At 36.9% G+C, this 15,624-nt stretch overlaps 1 protein-coding gene and 1 non-coding gene across 7 annotated transcripts in view; both read right to left on the bottom strand.

The window, feature by feature from the left end:
• The window catches only part of PPM1L (protein phosphatase, Mg2+/Mn2+ dependent 1L), a 287,755-nt gene that overhangs the window by 32,459 nt on the left and 239,672 nt on the right, over positions 1-15,624 (bottom strand). The window lies entirely within an intron of this gene.
• On the bottom strand, positions 9,807-9,940 carry LOC134365733 (small nucleolar RNA SNORA31). Its single transcript, XR_010022161.1, has one exon. It is a non-coding gene; the product is annotated as a small nucleolar RNA SNORA31 (small nucleolar RNA).

Genomic DNA, 15,624 nt, shown 5'->3' with positions numbered 1-15,624 from the left:
GGGCTATAATGAAAGGACAATAAACAGTAATTTGAATCCACACAAATAGATGAAAAACACCAAAAAAGGTAACTAAATAAGTAAATATGATAGGCAATTTTTTTCAACTAATTTAAAAGATAACTGCATAAAGCAATGATCATAAAACCATGTTGATGAGAGACAATTTAAAGTATACAAGAGGATGTGCATGGGTTATATACAAACACTACACCATTTTATATAAGGGACTTGAGTATCTGTGGATTTTGTTATTTTCAGGGGATCCTGAATGGATACTGAGGAATGACTGTAACAGATGAGGAATGACTGTAACAGATGATGACTTCAAAATCCTACTTCCAGTAATGAATAGACAACTAGGAAGATGATCAGAAAGAAAATAGAAGAGTTGAACAATACTATAAGCCACTAGACCTAATAGATATCTATAGAACACTCCACTGAACAAAAGCAGAATATACATTCTTATCAAGTGTGCATAGCACATTCCCTAGGAGAGACCATATGTTAGATCACAAAACAAAGCTCGATAAATTTTAAAAAGTTGGACTCATACAAAGTATGCTCTCTGCCCACAAAAAATAAAATTAGAAATCAATAACAGGGATACATTTGGGAAATTCAATAATATATAAAAAGTAATAAACACAATCTTAAAAAAACAGTGTATTAAATAAAAAAATCACAAGGGAAATTAGAAAATACTTTGAGATGAATAAAAACGAAACACAACATACCAAACCTTATGGGATACAACTTGTTGACCTAAAATGAAACAGACCAAATACTCATAGGAAGAACTTATTGAGCCACTATGACAATTGCAATCAGGGAGACACACAGATCAGGCTGCCCTGAAAATGTGTTTTAAAGAGAGCCAGCAGAGCTTCTATAATCACAAGAAAGGGGAAGGGTCAAATGAGAGAGAGAGAGACAGCCCCACCTAATTTATCAGGCTTTTTATTAGTTGTACATGACACATAGATTTGAGATTGTTATTAGGTTAGGTTATACCCTACATGCAGGGATCTAGGGTAAGGGTAATAAGAAGTATTCTCGGTTATTTTATGGATCTCTGGTACAATTATGGCTGTTTTATGTAAAGTGGTCTTATGATAATGTTTTCCAGGACAAGTAGACACAATTACCAGCTTATCCCAGATCTCTAAGGCACTATAATTTAGCCAACCTGGCCAGAGTAGATTCTTTTGGTTATCAAACTAATGTGTTTTATAGCTATGAACACCTATGTTAAAAAAGAAGAGTGCTCTCAAATAAAATACTTTTCACCCTAAGAAACTAGAAGAAATAAGAGCAAACCAAACATGAAAGAAAGATTAGATTAATAATAAAGATTAGAGCAAAAACAGTGCACAGGAAAACAACAGAGAAATCAACAAAATCAAACATTGGTTATTTTTAAAAAGTCACCTGGTTATTTTTAAAAAGTCACCAAATTGACAAAACTTTTGCTAGACTGATGAAGGAAAAAAAAGAGAAGACTAAAGTTACTAAGATCAGGAATAAAAGAGGGACATCAGAAACAAAAAGGGTTACAATGGAATACTATGAACAATTGTATGCCAGTAAATTAGATAACCTAGTTGAAATTGACAAATTCCTAGAAAGACACAAATTAATGAAACTGACTCAAAAAGAAACAGAAAGTCTGAATAGACCTATAGCAAGTATAGAGATTGAGTTAGTAATCAAAAAACTTCCCACCAAAAGAAAAGTGCTAAGGCCCAGATTGATTCACTGGTGAGTTCTACCAAACATGCAAAGAAGAATTAATACCATTCTTCACAAACTCTTTCAAAAACCAGAAGAGGAGGAAACACTTTCAATTCACTCTCTCAGGATAATATTGCCCTGATAACAAAACCAGACAAAGGTATCACAAGAAAAGAAAATCACAGATCAGAATCCCTCGTGAAAACAGACATGAAAATCCTCAGCTAAACACTAGTAAACCAAATCCAGCAACATATAAAACATTATATACCATGATCAAGAGTGATTCATCCCAGAAATGCAAAGTTCTTTAAACATATGAAAATCAATCAATGTAATACATATGATCATCTTGATAGGCCCAGAACCATATGATCACCTTAATAGACTCAGAAAAAGGACTTGACAAAATCCAATACCCTTGCATGATAAAGACATTTAACAAACTAGGAGTAGAAGAGAACTTTCTCAACAAGGTAAAAAATATTTACAAAAAACATATAGCTAACACCCTACTTAATGATGAAAGACCAAATGCTTCCCCTCTAATGTGCCAAACCAGACAAAGATGTCAGCTCTTGCCACTTCTGTTCAATGTTGTAATGAGGCCCTAGCCAGAGCTATTAGGTGAAGAAAAAAAAAAAATGAAATAAAAGACATCCAGAGTAGAAAGGCATTAGAGATGAGACATGATCTTACACATAGAAAATCCAAAGGAATACACACACACACTATTAAAACTAATAAATCAGTTGAGCAAGGTTGCAGGAGCCAAGATCAATATACTCAACACTAACAATGAACAATCTGAAAATGAAATTAAGAAAACAATTCCTATAATAGCATCAAAAAGAATAAAATACTTAAGAATGTATTTAACAAAAAAAATGTCTTTTAAACTGAAAACTATAAAACATTGCTGAAATGAAACAAAGATCTAAATAAATGGAAAGACATTCTACATTTGTGTATTGAAAGAATTAATATTGTTAAGATGGCAATATTCACCAAATTGATCTACAGATTCAACTCAGTCTGTCAAAATACCAAGTGCTTTTTTTCCCCAAAATTGATAAACTGCTCCTAAAATTAATATGGTAATGCAAGGGACTCAGAATAGCCAATGCCATCCTTAAAAAATGAAGTTAGAAGACTCAGACTTCCTATTTTCAAAATGCGCTACAAAGCTACAATAATCAAAACAGTGTGGTATTAGCATAAAGATGGACATACAAATTAATGGAACAGAACTGAGAACCCAAAAACAAATGCTTACCTTTATGGTCAATTAATTTTTGACAAGGTTGCCAAGATAATCCAATGGTGAAAGAACAGTCTATTCAACAAATGGTGCTGGGACAATTATATAGCCACATGCAAAAGGGATGGATCCACATGGATCTTTACCTTACAAGATATACAAAAATTAATTCAAAATGGATCACAGACCTAACTGTAAGAACTAAAACTATGATACTCCTACAAGAAAACATAGGAGTAAACCTTTGTGACTTTGTACTAAGCAATGGTTGTCAGATTTAAAACCAAGAGCACAAGCAATAGATAAATTGGACTTCATCAAAACTGAAAACCTTGTGCTTCAAAGGGCACCATCAGAAAAGGAAAAGACAGCCCACGGAATGGGAGAAAACATTTGCAAATCATAGATCTGCTAAGGGATTTGTAGCTAGAATACATTAAGAACACTTATGACCCAACAATACAAATAAAATAATTTTAAAATGGGCTAAGGATTTGAATAGACATTTCTAAATAGAAGACATACAAATGGCCAATAAACATAAGCAAAGATGCTCAGCATCAGGAATCATTAAGGAAATGAAAATTTACAAGATGCCACTTCATACCCACTAAGATAGCCAAAATTAAGTAGACTGACAATAACACATGTTGACAAGGATGCAGAGAAATTAGAATCCTCATATATTGCTGGTGGGAATGGAAAATGGTGCAGCCACGTTGGAAAACAGTTTGGTAGTTCTTAAAAAAATTAAACATAGAGTTATCATAAGGCTGAGCAATTGCAATCCTAGGTATGTACCCAAGAGAAATAAAAACATACGTCCACACAAAAACTTGTAAATCCTACATACATATTGAATATTCATCACAACAACCCTAAACTGGAAATAACCCCAAAATGTCCATCAAGTGAAGACTGGATAAGCAAAATGTAGTTTATCCATACAATGGAATATTATTTGGCAGTGAGAAGGAATAAAGTACTGATACATGCTACAACATGGAAGAACCTTGAAAACATTATGCTAAGTGAAAGAAATCAGCCACAAGAGATCACATATTGTATGATTCCATTTGTATGAAATGTCCAGAATAGGCAAATCTATAGAGACACAAAGCAGATTAGCAGTTGCCTAGGGTAGTGGTGGGAGAACAGAGAGTGACAGCTAAAGGGTACAGGGTATCTTTTGGGGGTGATAAAATATTCTAAAATTAGATAGTGATGATAGTTGCATAATTCTGTGAATATACAGCAAACCAATGAATTGTACACTTTAAAGGCATGAATTTTATGGTATGTGAATTATATATTAACATAAACAAGTATGTGTACTTCAAATTACTCTGGCATCTCCTGAGACCCTGAATCATCCTTGCCAAGAAGCAAAGTTAGACATCCACATTTGTTACTTTAGAAAACTAAATGTGGCAAATTAGAAGCTAAGCACTCCAGCTGTGAATCCTTTCATCCTTTCTGGGGCTGTTTACATTGACCACTTGGATGGTCACCCTTAATCTGGACTGTACCTCTTGTGCAGAGCCTGCTCTCTCTCCCCTCCGTTCTAGTCTCTGCATATATTGTAAAGCACTGTAAAGCATGACTGTGTTTATCCAATTTAAGACAAATGGAGGAAAATGAAGAGGACTGTAACATCAGCAGCAGTGCCTACAATTAAAGCCTGGATGGCAAAGTGATCACAGAAATGAAATGAAAAGGCTCAATATAAGAGAACCTTTATGTGAAATCTTATGTAGCACAGTCAGGAAAGCTAATTCCTAAATAACAGAATGCTTTTGGGGTCAGACTCTTCTTCATCTTCTGAATGTTCACCCATGAAGACATCAAGCATTCACTTCTGAACATTGGTAAAAGGACAGCAACAAAGACCAATCCTTGAGTCAAAGGCCAACATTAAGCTCTCTTCTACAGCTGTTTATATGTGTGTGTTTGCACATATATATGTTTCAAAAAAAAAATGCCACCCATAAGTGATTGGACATAGGTTTGGAGTTTAGCAGAACAGAAGAAATGTTTGGGTTTGCTTAGTTCTCTGCTTGCTTTTCCTCAGCTGTTACTCACGGATTTTGATAGAACCTTATTTTTACTTGAAAATCTAAAACATTGTAAACGAATTCCTTTTGATGGCAGCAACTTATCTTCATCATATTCATCTAATTTTGTTTGTGGTTAAAATGCCCAGGTGTGCTGCAGCTATCTAGAGAACTTGTTATAAAAGCAGATTATCAACATCCTGTTTAACGTGGCCATTTCTAGACATGAGCCGTGGTGCAAGTGTAAAATGCTCTAATTATAAGACTCTGGAAGCATCAGACACAGAAACAGCTGCAGGCTTTAGTGACAAATGGTTGTTTTGTACTCCTGCCACTTTTAATGTTTCAGATTGTGTTTCTGAAATCATATTCAGCTGACTATTAGGGACAAACAAATGCCACACTTGGAAAATAAAACACAAAAGAAATCATCAATGGCCTGGCTCAAATTTACAGGGAAACGCAGACCTAAAAATCACATCAGCTTTCTCCACTACCTGCTTTCATTCTATGTAATGATTCAGAAACAGTTTTAAAGACCTTGTCATTTCTGAACAGCAATTTAGTGATTTAAACAGAGAATCAACCTCTATTGAAACCAAAGATTTTATTTATATATGGATGCTGATGAGTGTGCATGAGGGAATGAAGAAAGTGGGCATGTGGCAACAGGGAAAGGAAGAGATTCCAGCAGAATTACCTTCTTCTCCCACCTTTTAGCTGCTTGTCCAAAAGCATAGAGTAACTACTATGTAGTAATTTGTCTCCACCATTAAATAGTGAGCTCCTTATAGAAAAAGATTGCATTTTCTTTATCTCTGTTGGCATGGAACATAGCAATAAATGTTTGAGGAAGGAAGAAAAGAAGGCAGGCAGGAAGAAAGGCAGATAGGAGGAAGAAAGCAACAGAGGCAGGGTGGGAGAAAGGAGGGAGGGAAGGAGAGAAAGAGGAAGGAAGCTTGACTTCTCTTTTCTAGTAACTAATGTTAGTCTCAGCAGCCTGTCCTTGGCACATGATGAGAGCTTTTCCTGGGAAGAAGGGGAGGGAGACTGTCTGGAGTGCAGTTTAAATGTGGCAAGCTTCTTTCTTTTTCATGATGAAAGTATATCAACTCCAGCTTGGACCCAGAAACTATTAACTCTACGGAAATGTGAGAAAAGGGAAGAAAGGAGGGGCCAAAACCGGCTGGCAGCCAAGGCTGTTTGGCAGTGAGACACAATCAGAGGGGAGTGTACTCATTTCCTATCGATGTGTGACAATTTGCTGCAAACTTAGTAGCTTCAAACACTGCCAATTTATTATCGCACAATTTCCATGGGTCTCAGAAGTCTGGGTACAGCTTTGTTGGATCCTCTGCTCAGTCTCCCAAGGGTATAATCAAAGTCTCAGTAGAGCTGTGGTTCTCATTTGGAGTTTGGGGTCATCTTCCAAACTCATTCAGGTTGTTGGCAGAATTCAGTTTCTTGAAGTTATAGGACTGAGGTCCCCATTTTCTTGCTGGCTCTTGGCAGGAGGTCCCTCTCAGCTCCCAGAAGTCACCCTCAACTGCTAGCCACACTGCCCTCTTATAATATGGCACCCTGAAAGCCAGCAGGAGTAGTTGTCTTACACAACGTAACATCATCACAGGATGACTACCCCATCACCTTGCTTATATAATGTAATCTAATCAAGGTAGCCGCCAGCCCAGTATGTTCCTATCTCCCTCCCCCCAGTATACAGGACATGTATACAGGGGCTGGAATCTTGGGGGCCACCTTAGAGTTCTGACTACCACAGGAGACTGTTATTATTAGTCATTAATAGAAGGTTTCTCTGACTGTGCGTGAGGAATCCACAAACTCATTTATGGAAGAACTCCAGGTAAATGAGAAACGAGAGTAATCGAACTCTTGCAGTTGCCCAGAAGTTGTAGGGCATGAAACTCCCCTCTCTACCCCAACAAAAGAAAATTTTTTGGTTTTCCCCATCAAGGACACTAAGATCTAACAAAAACATCAATGTTGCAGCTGTGAAGCTGTGAAAGGCAACCTAAATACCATTTGAAACCAGTTTGGTGTGTCAGTCTCTGCTAAGGATGCAAGCCAGTAGGACTAGGAAGCCTTAGGTATGCCCTTCTCTGACCCTGCCTGCTCCTTCCCACCCTGAAGCTCGTGTTTATCATTCCCTTGCTTTTCTTTATAGTTTAATCACACATGAATAGCTCTAAGCAATAAAATGTTTATTTCTGTCATGTCTTAACTTTACAAAAAGAGAATCCATCTGAATATATTCTTCAACTTACTTTTTTCGTATAATATTATATTTTTGAGATTAGTCCATATTGATATATGTAGCTGTAATTAATTCATTTTCACTGATGAATAGTATTCCATTCTTTGTATATACCACATTTTATTTATCCATTTTCCTGATGATGAGTATTTTTGTTTCCATATTTTTTTTTCTAATTATAAACAAGTGGCTGTGCATCTTCTTGCACATGTTTTCCGATGAACATATATACATTCTCTAAGAAATATACCTAGGGATGATCTGCTGAGTGACGGCATATGCACAGTTTCAGCTTTACTAGGTAATGCCAAATTATTTTCTAAATCACACAGTCAACTGCAGGTCTCTTCTTGCTCCACACCTTCAGCAACACTTTATATTGCTGACTTTTTAATTTTTGCTAATCTGATGTGGGCAAAATGGTATGGTGATTTTAATTTGCATTTCCCTGATTAGTTGATAAGGTTTAGCATTTTTTAAGGGACATTCCTATTTCCCCTTCTCTGAAGTGCTTGTTCATGTTAAAGTCAGGGTCCTCAATCAGCTTTACAAAAAATAGAGCTGTTACTCTGATTGCTACTTGACTGTCTCCTATCTCTTATTTCTCAATTGCTTATAAACTTAAGAGAGGGAAAATAAAGTATTATTTGAGATGTGGTGAATAAATAATGAACAAATTTGACTACATAAGAGTTCAGGACTTAAATATATGTTCAAATATTTTGAAGTGTTCGAATATATTAGAGTATAAATTTGAGTTTTGAGATGGCTTGCTCTTTCTAGGCTTATCACAACATTTTATAGTTAGCATGGCTTACAAATTTAGAGATTAAGGCCAACTTGTTATGAGATATATCGTCTTGTTAATGTTTTCCTGTGATGCTAGTGGATGGACATCATGCAGTCGATGCTCAGCAAATATAAGCTCACTGACTTACAATGTGGCAGTGGCAGATAATACAAATGTACTCAAATTCATTTATTTAAGAATTTGTTACATAAAACTCTTACTGCTAAATGGTGCTTTGAGTCTTTTATTTCTGAATGAATCTCCATGTTTGTAGTATCTAAAAACCAGTTATTGATCTCATCAAAAAATGTCTAGAATTTATCTTAGTACTGAAAAAAAGAACCAGAATTACCAAAATGCCTTCATTTGGATTGAGATTTTGAGCATAATATGCAGTATTATCTAAGTTGAATAATCAGTTGACTAAATTCATCACATAATCTTATCCTCTACTTCAATGTTTCCTAAAATGGTTTCCATGGAGTGTCAGTTCAGCTGGGTGTAAATAGGGATTATTCAGTAAACGGGTTCATGCTTTAGTAGGTTTGGGAAATACCACGTCATCAAAGTTAAACAAGTTAAACTCTAAGTCTTTACACAGACTTTACTGTATCATCAAATGGTGGGTCCCAAGAGGAGCTATGGTATGCAACATATTCCAAATGTTTTTTCCTTCAGAATACCTGGAATGCTTAGGTGCCAAGGAACATACGTTGGAAAATATGCAGCTCTGCTTTGATTCTGTCATCAGTAATAAGATTCTTTGTTTTCTTTAAATTGTTTCTATTAGTTGATATTGTTAAGAAATACTATTCTTGGATTTAAATTTTATATCAGTTTTATCATAATTGAACAGTGTATAATAAACATTTACACTATAAGAAAAAATACAATCCTGAAACTCTACAAAATTCCTTTTTAAAAAAAGATTCAAGTTCATTAAAATGCTAATTAAGTCTAATCCTGAACTAATTAAATGTTCTTTGTCATCAATCGTAGTTTGACATTTCACATAATATAGTATCTTAAACCTAAATTTTAAAAAAATCCCAAAGCAATAATATTGGAATTTCGTTTATAAAAATATCTATGCTACTTTTCATGTTAATAGAAAGATGAGAGAAGATATGAAAACTTTCTGATATTATTACTGTTGAATAAACAAAAAAGATTTGAAGATTTCTACCTGAAACATACTTATTTAGAGCCAATTTATTTGTAAAATGAAAAGACCTCTTTTAAAAATTGTCTTGTTGTGGTCTTTTATGTGTTAATGCAAACCCTGTGTTTGTGGTCTGCCATGGAGAATTCTTCTATAAAGATGGTCCTTCCTGAAGAGCCTCTGCACAGAACAGGTTGCCTGCATATAACCTATAAGAAGGCTAACACATTCACACACAGTCTGAATGAAAATTTAACTTGGTTTATAATCTGCTTGGTTTCTTTTAAGATTGACAGCTAATTAATAATGTCAGGCTATATGCCCATTTATTCTTTTTAATTTTTTTTTTTAGTTACTGGCTTGCTTTTAATTAGTTTAACTTTTCAGTTTTTAAAGGAGTAGTCAAACCAGAAGAGAGTGGTAGGGGAAATTTTCCAAAACATCTTGTATAAACTCAAATTTTAGGTTCTTCTTCACTGCTTACAAGTTTATTTCCGAGTTGCAAAAATTTTCTGTCCATGTGTTTTCCCTGTTCTCCCCTATTCAATCTTGGCTGCCACAATCAGACAGACAGAAAGCAGGAAGATGCTTTTTTCTTGCATCTGTAGTGGAAACCTTAGCAGCGGACAGTAACTCCTCCAGGTCTGTCAAATAGATGCATCTCACTTATTCTTGTTAAGATGGGCTGGCACCTTTGCACCAAGGACAGAATGGGACACAGAAGATTTAAATGAGCTAATTGCCCTCTTTCACTGACCACTGAAATGTTTTCAACCTCCCATGACAATCCTGGGCTTAGTAAAATTGTAATGTAATGGACATAATGGGCACTTACTTCTGAGGTTGACATTTAGTTCTGAAGATGAAACAATGTGGACCTTCATTAAAGCACCAAAATGTGGGTATTGTAGTTCATTCAGCTAGGCACTAGAAACTTGAAGGTCTTTGGAGAATAAAAATTTGGCAAAGAAATGAAAATGCTACTGAAGAGCCAGTCAGAATAATCAGTTGGGTCAATATGCTCCGACTCCATAATTGGTCTAAAACAAAAAATGTGACACTTCCCCATATCTAACCTCCTTTACATTCCTTGAAGTTCTGATAATTTGCTATATTGCATTCTGTACATTCTCTTTCCTCTTCAAATTTCACCATGGCACTGATTTTAAAATGTTCTTTAACTTGGGATCATTTGAGAGAGAATTCCACCTTGAAGATAAGTGGAGACACACTCTAAACTCCCTCTAAAAAGTCACATGCAAAAACAGAGACTATGAATCACCTCTATCCACAGTTCTATTTTATAGATAATGACATATTTCACAAATCCATTCATTTCCAGCTAGAAACACCAGTTGAAATATTTCAAATTGGCTCTTTTATAATTTGGTAAGATAAGCAATAAAGAAGAAGGAAAAAAAAGTGAATTGTGTTTGGCTCAGGCAATATTCTAAATATCATCATCTGAGAAACTGGAAAATTGAATTTTCTTCATCAAATGAATACCCGATCCATGAGCAAGCATTCTTCTCTCAAAGACTCATTTACTGGTCAATCTCTCAGAAAGTTTCCAAACCATGGACGTATTGTTATAAGTAGAGCCCACGCTAAGTAAAATTAAGAATTAGTAAAGTTGCTCTTAAAAAGCTTACTTTTCCCCAACCTCATGTCCTCCAATGGTGGCCTCTACAACCTCAAAATGTTGAGACCTTTTGTTTATCCCTCTCTCCTATCAAAACCTATTTGTATTATGCCTTGCCCTTTAATAGGGAGATGATGAAATAATGTGTTCCTGCAAGAAGCAGTTCCTCATCTGTCTCATAAACCCTATTTAGAACTTCCCACTAGACACTTCAACTTGGATGCCCTGTGAGGACCTGAAACCCAGTTTAGCATCTCTCTCCATTTTCCTCCCTCCTTCAACCTGTTTCTTCTTAGGGGTTCTATATTTTGGTCAGGGCATCATTATCCACCCATTTACCTCACTTAGCAATCTGAGAGACAATTTATCACATTGTAGAGGGATTATTTGTTTACATATCTGTTTCATCCACAAGACTCTAAGTTCCTTACAGAAATATGATGGGCCTCTCCTGGAATACAGCACCACACAATAGTGCATAAGTGAATAAATGTTTGATGCTGATGGAGATCATAGTCTAATGCAGTTAACTGAGACAATATGTTTTTAACCAGCTGCCTAGCATGCCCTCACTTAACAGAATGGCAGTGTTGGCAAAGCTTCCATAACTCGTTATCCACTTTGCATGAAACCTTGATAAAAATAGTATAAACTGTGCTGGAGTTTGGATGTGCTGTCCCTGCCAAAACTCATGTGGAAATTTGATCCCCAATGTGGCAGTGTTGGAAACTGATTGAGTCATGGGGGCAGATCCCTCATGAATGGATTAATGCTTTCCCCGGGGGAGGGGGAGTAATGAGTGAGTTCTCACTCTATTTGTTCCCGTGAGAGCTGGTTGTTTAAAAGACCCTGGTACCTCCTCTCTCTCTTTTGCTTCCTCTCGCCATGTGATCTTCTTGTACCCGCCAGCTGCCTGCCACTTTCCGCCATGAGTAGAAGGAGCCTGAGGCCCGTCCGTGCCAGATGCAGCTGTCCCAGAATTGTAAGCCAAATAAACCTCTGTTCTTTATAAATTACCCAGTCTCAGGTATTTCTTTTATAGCAACACAAAACGGACTAAAACAAACAGCTAATTCCCAAATGTCTCATGAGGTCAAATGTCATTCATAAGCCACATCTCTTGGTGACCTGCCACCCATGAAGATGACAGTGGGACTATTCTCAGGAACACTCAGACCACATCTCTCCTTTACACAGGATTCCCCAATGACGGAATTCTGGGAACTCCTCACTTTTCGAGGTAGAATATACTTCCACAACATCATGCAATTAAAAAGCAAACACTACAGTCAGATTGGCCGGGGTAACTCACAACACTCATCTGTTCTAATGAATAAAAATGCCACAATTTTATTAAAGTTCTGTGCATGGCAGTATTTAGCTTGGAGGCTGCTCGCACACACACTAAGCAGGTTTTAATCAGCCAGTCCAAACAGCAGCTAGCTTGATGAGCTGATTCTTGCTGAAGAAATAAAGCAAACCAACAAGAGAATCACTGAATCCAGTTGGATGAAAAGCCTCAGAGCTAAAATGTTTGTTCTGACATGAAACAGAAGGGCCTAGACCTGGCTCAGCTGTGTGCCACAAGAAAGCTTTGTCTAGAGATGGGGTCCCAGGTGGTAGTTGTTGGAGATAACTCAGGGGATTTAATTAGTGAATGCAGCTGAAGCATGTAAGTAATGACCAATTTAGATATTTAGAGATGCGACTTGCATTTTCTGATCAATCAGCACCAGCATGAACAGAATATATCTGCTGGAAAATCCCCTTTAGGATTTCAGACAACATTTGACAAATTGTTTCTATGACAACTGCATTATCTCCAGACCCTGGCAATGAGGTTTTATGAAGAATTTTCACTTATCAGTGGTACAATCATGTTTCAGTCTACTGCTAATTCCACTAAGGTGCCCTGTAAATAGCTACTTGGCTTTCCAGTTGGTTTGGGGGTACTGAAGCGAAAGCAGCATCACCAGCATTATCTTACAAATGAGACGCAACGGAATGCTAGCTAGGGTCAAACTGCCAAAACCTGGAAAGCAGAACCTAATATACTGCATGATTATTAATTAAAAACAGAATATGTCCAAATAAAAATACATATTATGATGCTTTTTGATGTGTGTGGGGGGGTCATGTTAGAGAATTCATTAATTTTTCCAATTCACTCCCCCTTGCCTCTCTACCTGCCAACTGCCCTACACTTACCTAGAAGACTTATTGCTCCTTGATTTACAACTGTGATCTTTCCCTGTGTAGCAGCTCTCTTCTTTGCCAGCTCCTACAGGTGGAAGTAGCATTGCCTGCACACAGCACCAGGGAAACTCAGGCATACTGATTTTGCTTCACGAGTGGTAGAATTCAGTTGGTTAGAGATGGTGCAAACATCCCCCCTCCCCTCCAAAACATCTGAAACCAAAAGATGAAGTCAAGGTCAGAGACATCTAAAGAATTAGTGCTCATACTAGTTTCTACTACTATTAAAAATATTGACTAAGAGAGTGATTTTTTTTTTTAAGTGATATTATTTGGTTTTATGAGCCAACAGTGTCAATTTATTCCCTAAATTAGAGAGGAGAGACATAAAAACAACTAACATGGATATTTTACATTCTGGGGTTGATGTTAGAAACAATTACTTCTGTTAAATGACACTACGGATTTCAATATCTTCTGTAATATACTTTTAGGAAAAAATGAATCATTGCTTTCGTGCTTAACTAATAGGCTATAAAAACCAAAATTTTTGATTTAAAAATACAAAGGATTTCAACAGTAGGACACATAGCTTGCAGCTGGGTCTGAACTTTGCTTTTATCACCTTCTAGTTAAATTTTTTTAAAAAGCCTTTTGGAAAGAATAGAAAAGGACAGTCTATATATAGCCTTATTATCTCACCACGTTTTCTGACTCAGACTAATTTGCGGCCAGAGGCAAGGGAGGGGGGTGCAATAACAGGCAAAATCAATAGTTTCACTGCATTTTTAGAGGTTGCAGAAAGGCCGTTATTGACTGCTGAGGAAGAGTGATGAATGAAAAAGGGATTAGCTAACAAATCTAATAGGATTGAGATTCTTAAACATTATTTTCATTGAGATGATGTAGAAAGTTGATTTGCATTCTATTAAAAAACAAACACTGCATCTCTAAATGATACAGGTAATATGTAGTCACACTTTTTTAACTTTTGGGTAAATTTATCCTATTTTAACTTTCCATATGTAAGCTTACATAATAGCATGTGTTCTATTCCAAAAAGGAAAAAAAAATATTGAAAACATCTTTGGGGAACACTGTGGACAAATGATCTAGTTCCTTGGTCTTACCATTCAAGATTAATCCAAGATCAGTGCTACTCATGTAACCAGCAATAAAGATCATACTGGCAACTGACAAAACACTACAGAAATAAATATGTTTTGATTCATCAAAGAGTCATTGGACAATCAAAGAGTCACTTGCAAAGGGACATTTTCTGAGAGTCTCCCACATCACTGGCACTGGCTGTTCCTTAGCTTTTGTGGCTATTTCCTGACCATCCCCACCTTAAAGTGGGGCACCCTAGGGCTCAGCTCACACAACTCTTTCTCAATTACACTTACTCCCCAGCTGGACTCATTGAGTCTACCGGCTTTAAAAATCATCTATATGCTGATGATTTCCAAACTTTTATTTCCAGTCCTGATCTTTCCACTGAGCTTCAGACTCACATACCCAATTACCTACTTGACCTAACTTAGCATTTCAGACTTAACATATCCAGAAACTAAGCTCCTAACATTCCAGCAAACCTGTTTCTCCTGTAGTATTCCCTGTCAGTATAGAGTAAATCTATCCCGACAGCTGCTTGGGACAAAAACCGTGGAGTCATCTGGACTCTTTTCTTTCTCCCACATTTCTCACCCCATCTATTTAGAAATCCCACTGGCCTTCACAATGTACCTAGAATCCGACTACTTCTCACACCTCCATTGCCATCATCTGGTCTTAGCCACCATCATCTCTCTCCTGTCTTGTCTTCCTACTTCCATCCTCTCCTTCCTACAGTCTCCCTATCCACTCAGCTGCCTGAGAAACCACGTAAATCATAAGTTAGATTGTGTCACTCTTCTGCACGGCGTCCCCCGATCGCTCTCATCTGGCTCACAGTAAAAACCAGAGTCTGTATAATGGCCCACAAAGTCAGTGCCCTGCCCCCCACTTCTCTGATCTACTCTCCTATTTCTCTACCCCCTTGCTCACTCTCCTCAAGCTACCCTGGCCTCTTTGATTTTCCCCAAAGCCTTCAAGCTGTTCCTACCTCTAGGCCTTATTCCTTGATGGTCCTTCTACATAAACACTCTTACCCCAGATATCCACTCTTCATGCGCCTTCATTTTCTTCAGGTATCTGCTCAAGTATCAAGTGTCAACGTCTATGTGAACCTCCCCTTGATTACACTGTAAAAAAGATTAATTCCCTTATGCCCTGGCATTCCTTTCCCCCATTAGAGTATAAGTCTATGGGTGTAGGGACCTTACTCTGTTTACTGCTAAATCACTATTGTCTAGAAAAGGACCTAGCACATAGTACGTGCTCAACAAATATTAAATGAATGAATGACTGGGATGGTAGAGGAGTAATTAGAAGTGGCACATTCTCTTAGTGGCATGAGGGAAGAAGTCATGTTGGAGAGGGTAGGTTTTTAGAAGGCATTTGGTGGC

The sequence above is a fragment of the Cynocephalus volans genome, chromosome 1 (assembly GCF_027409185.1).
Source record: "Cynocephalus volans isolate mCynVol1 chromosome 1, mCynVol1.pri, whole genome shotgun sequence".
Classification (NCBI taxonomy): domain Eukaryota; kingdom Metazoa; phylum Chordata; class Mammalia; order Dermoptera; family Cynocephalidae; genus Cynocephalus; species Cynocephalus volans.
The sequence above is the reverse complement of the archived record's forward strand: the minus strand, read 5'-3'. Positions and strand labels throughout refer to the sequence as shown.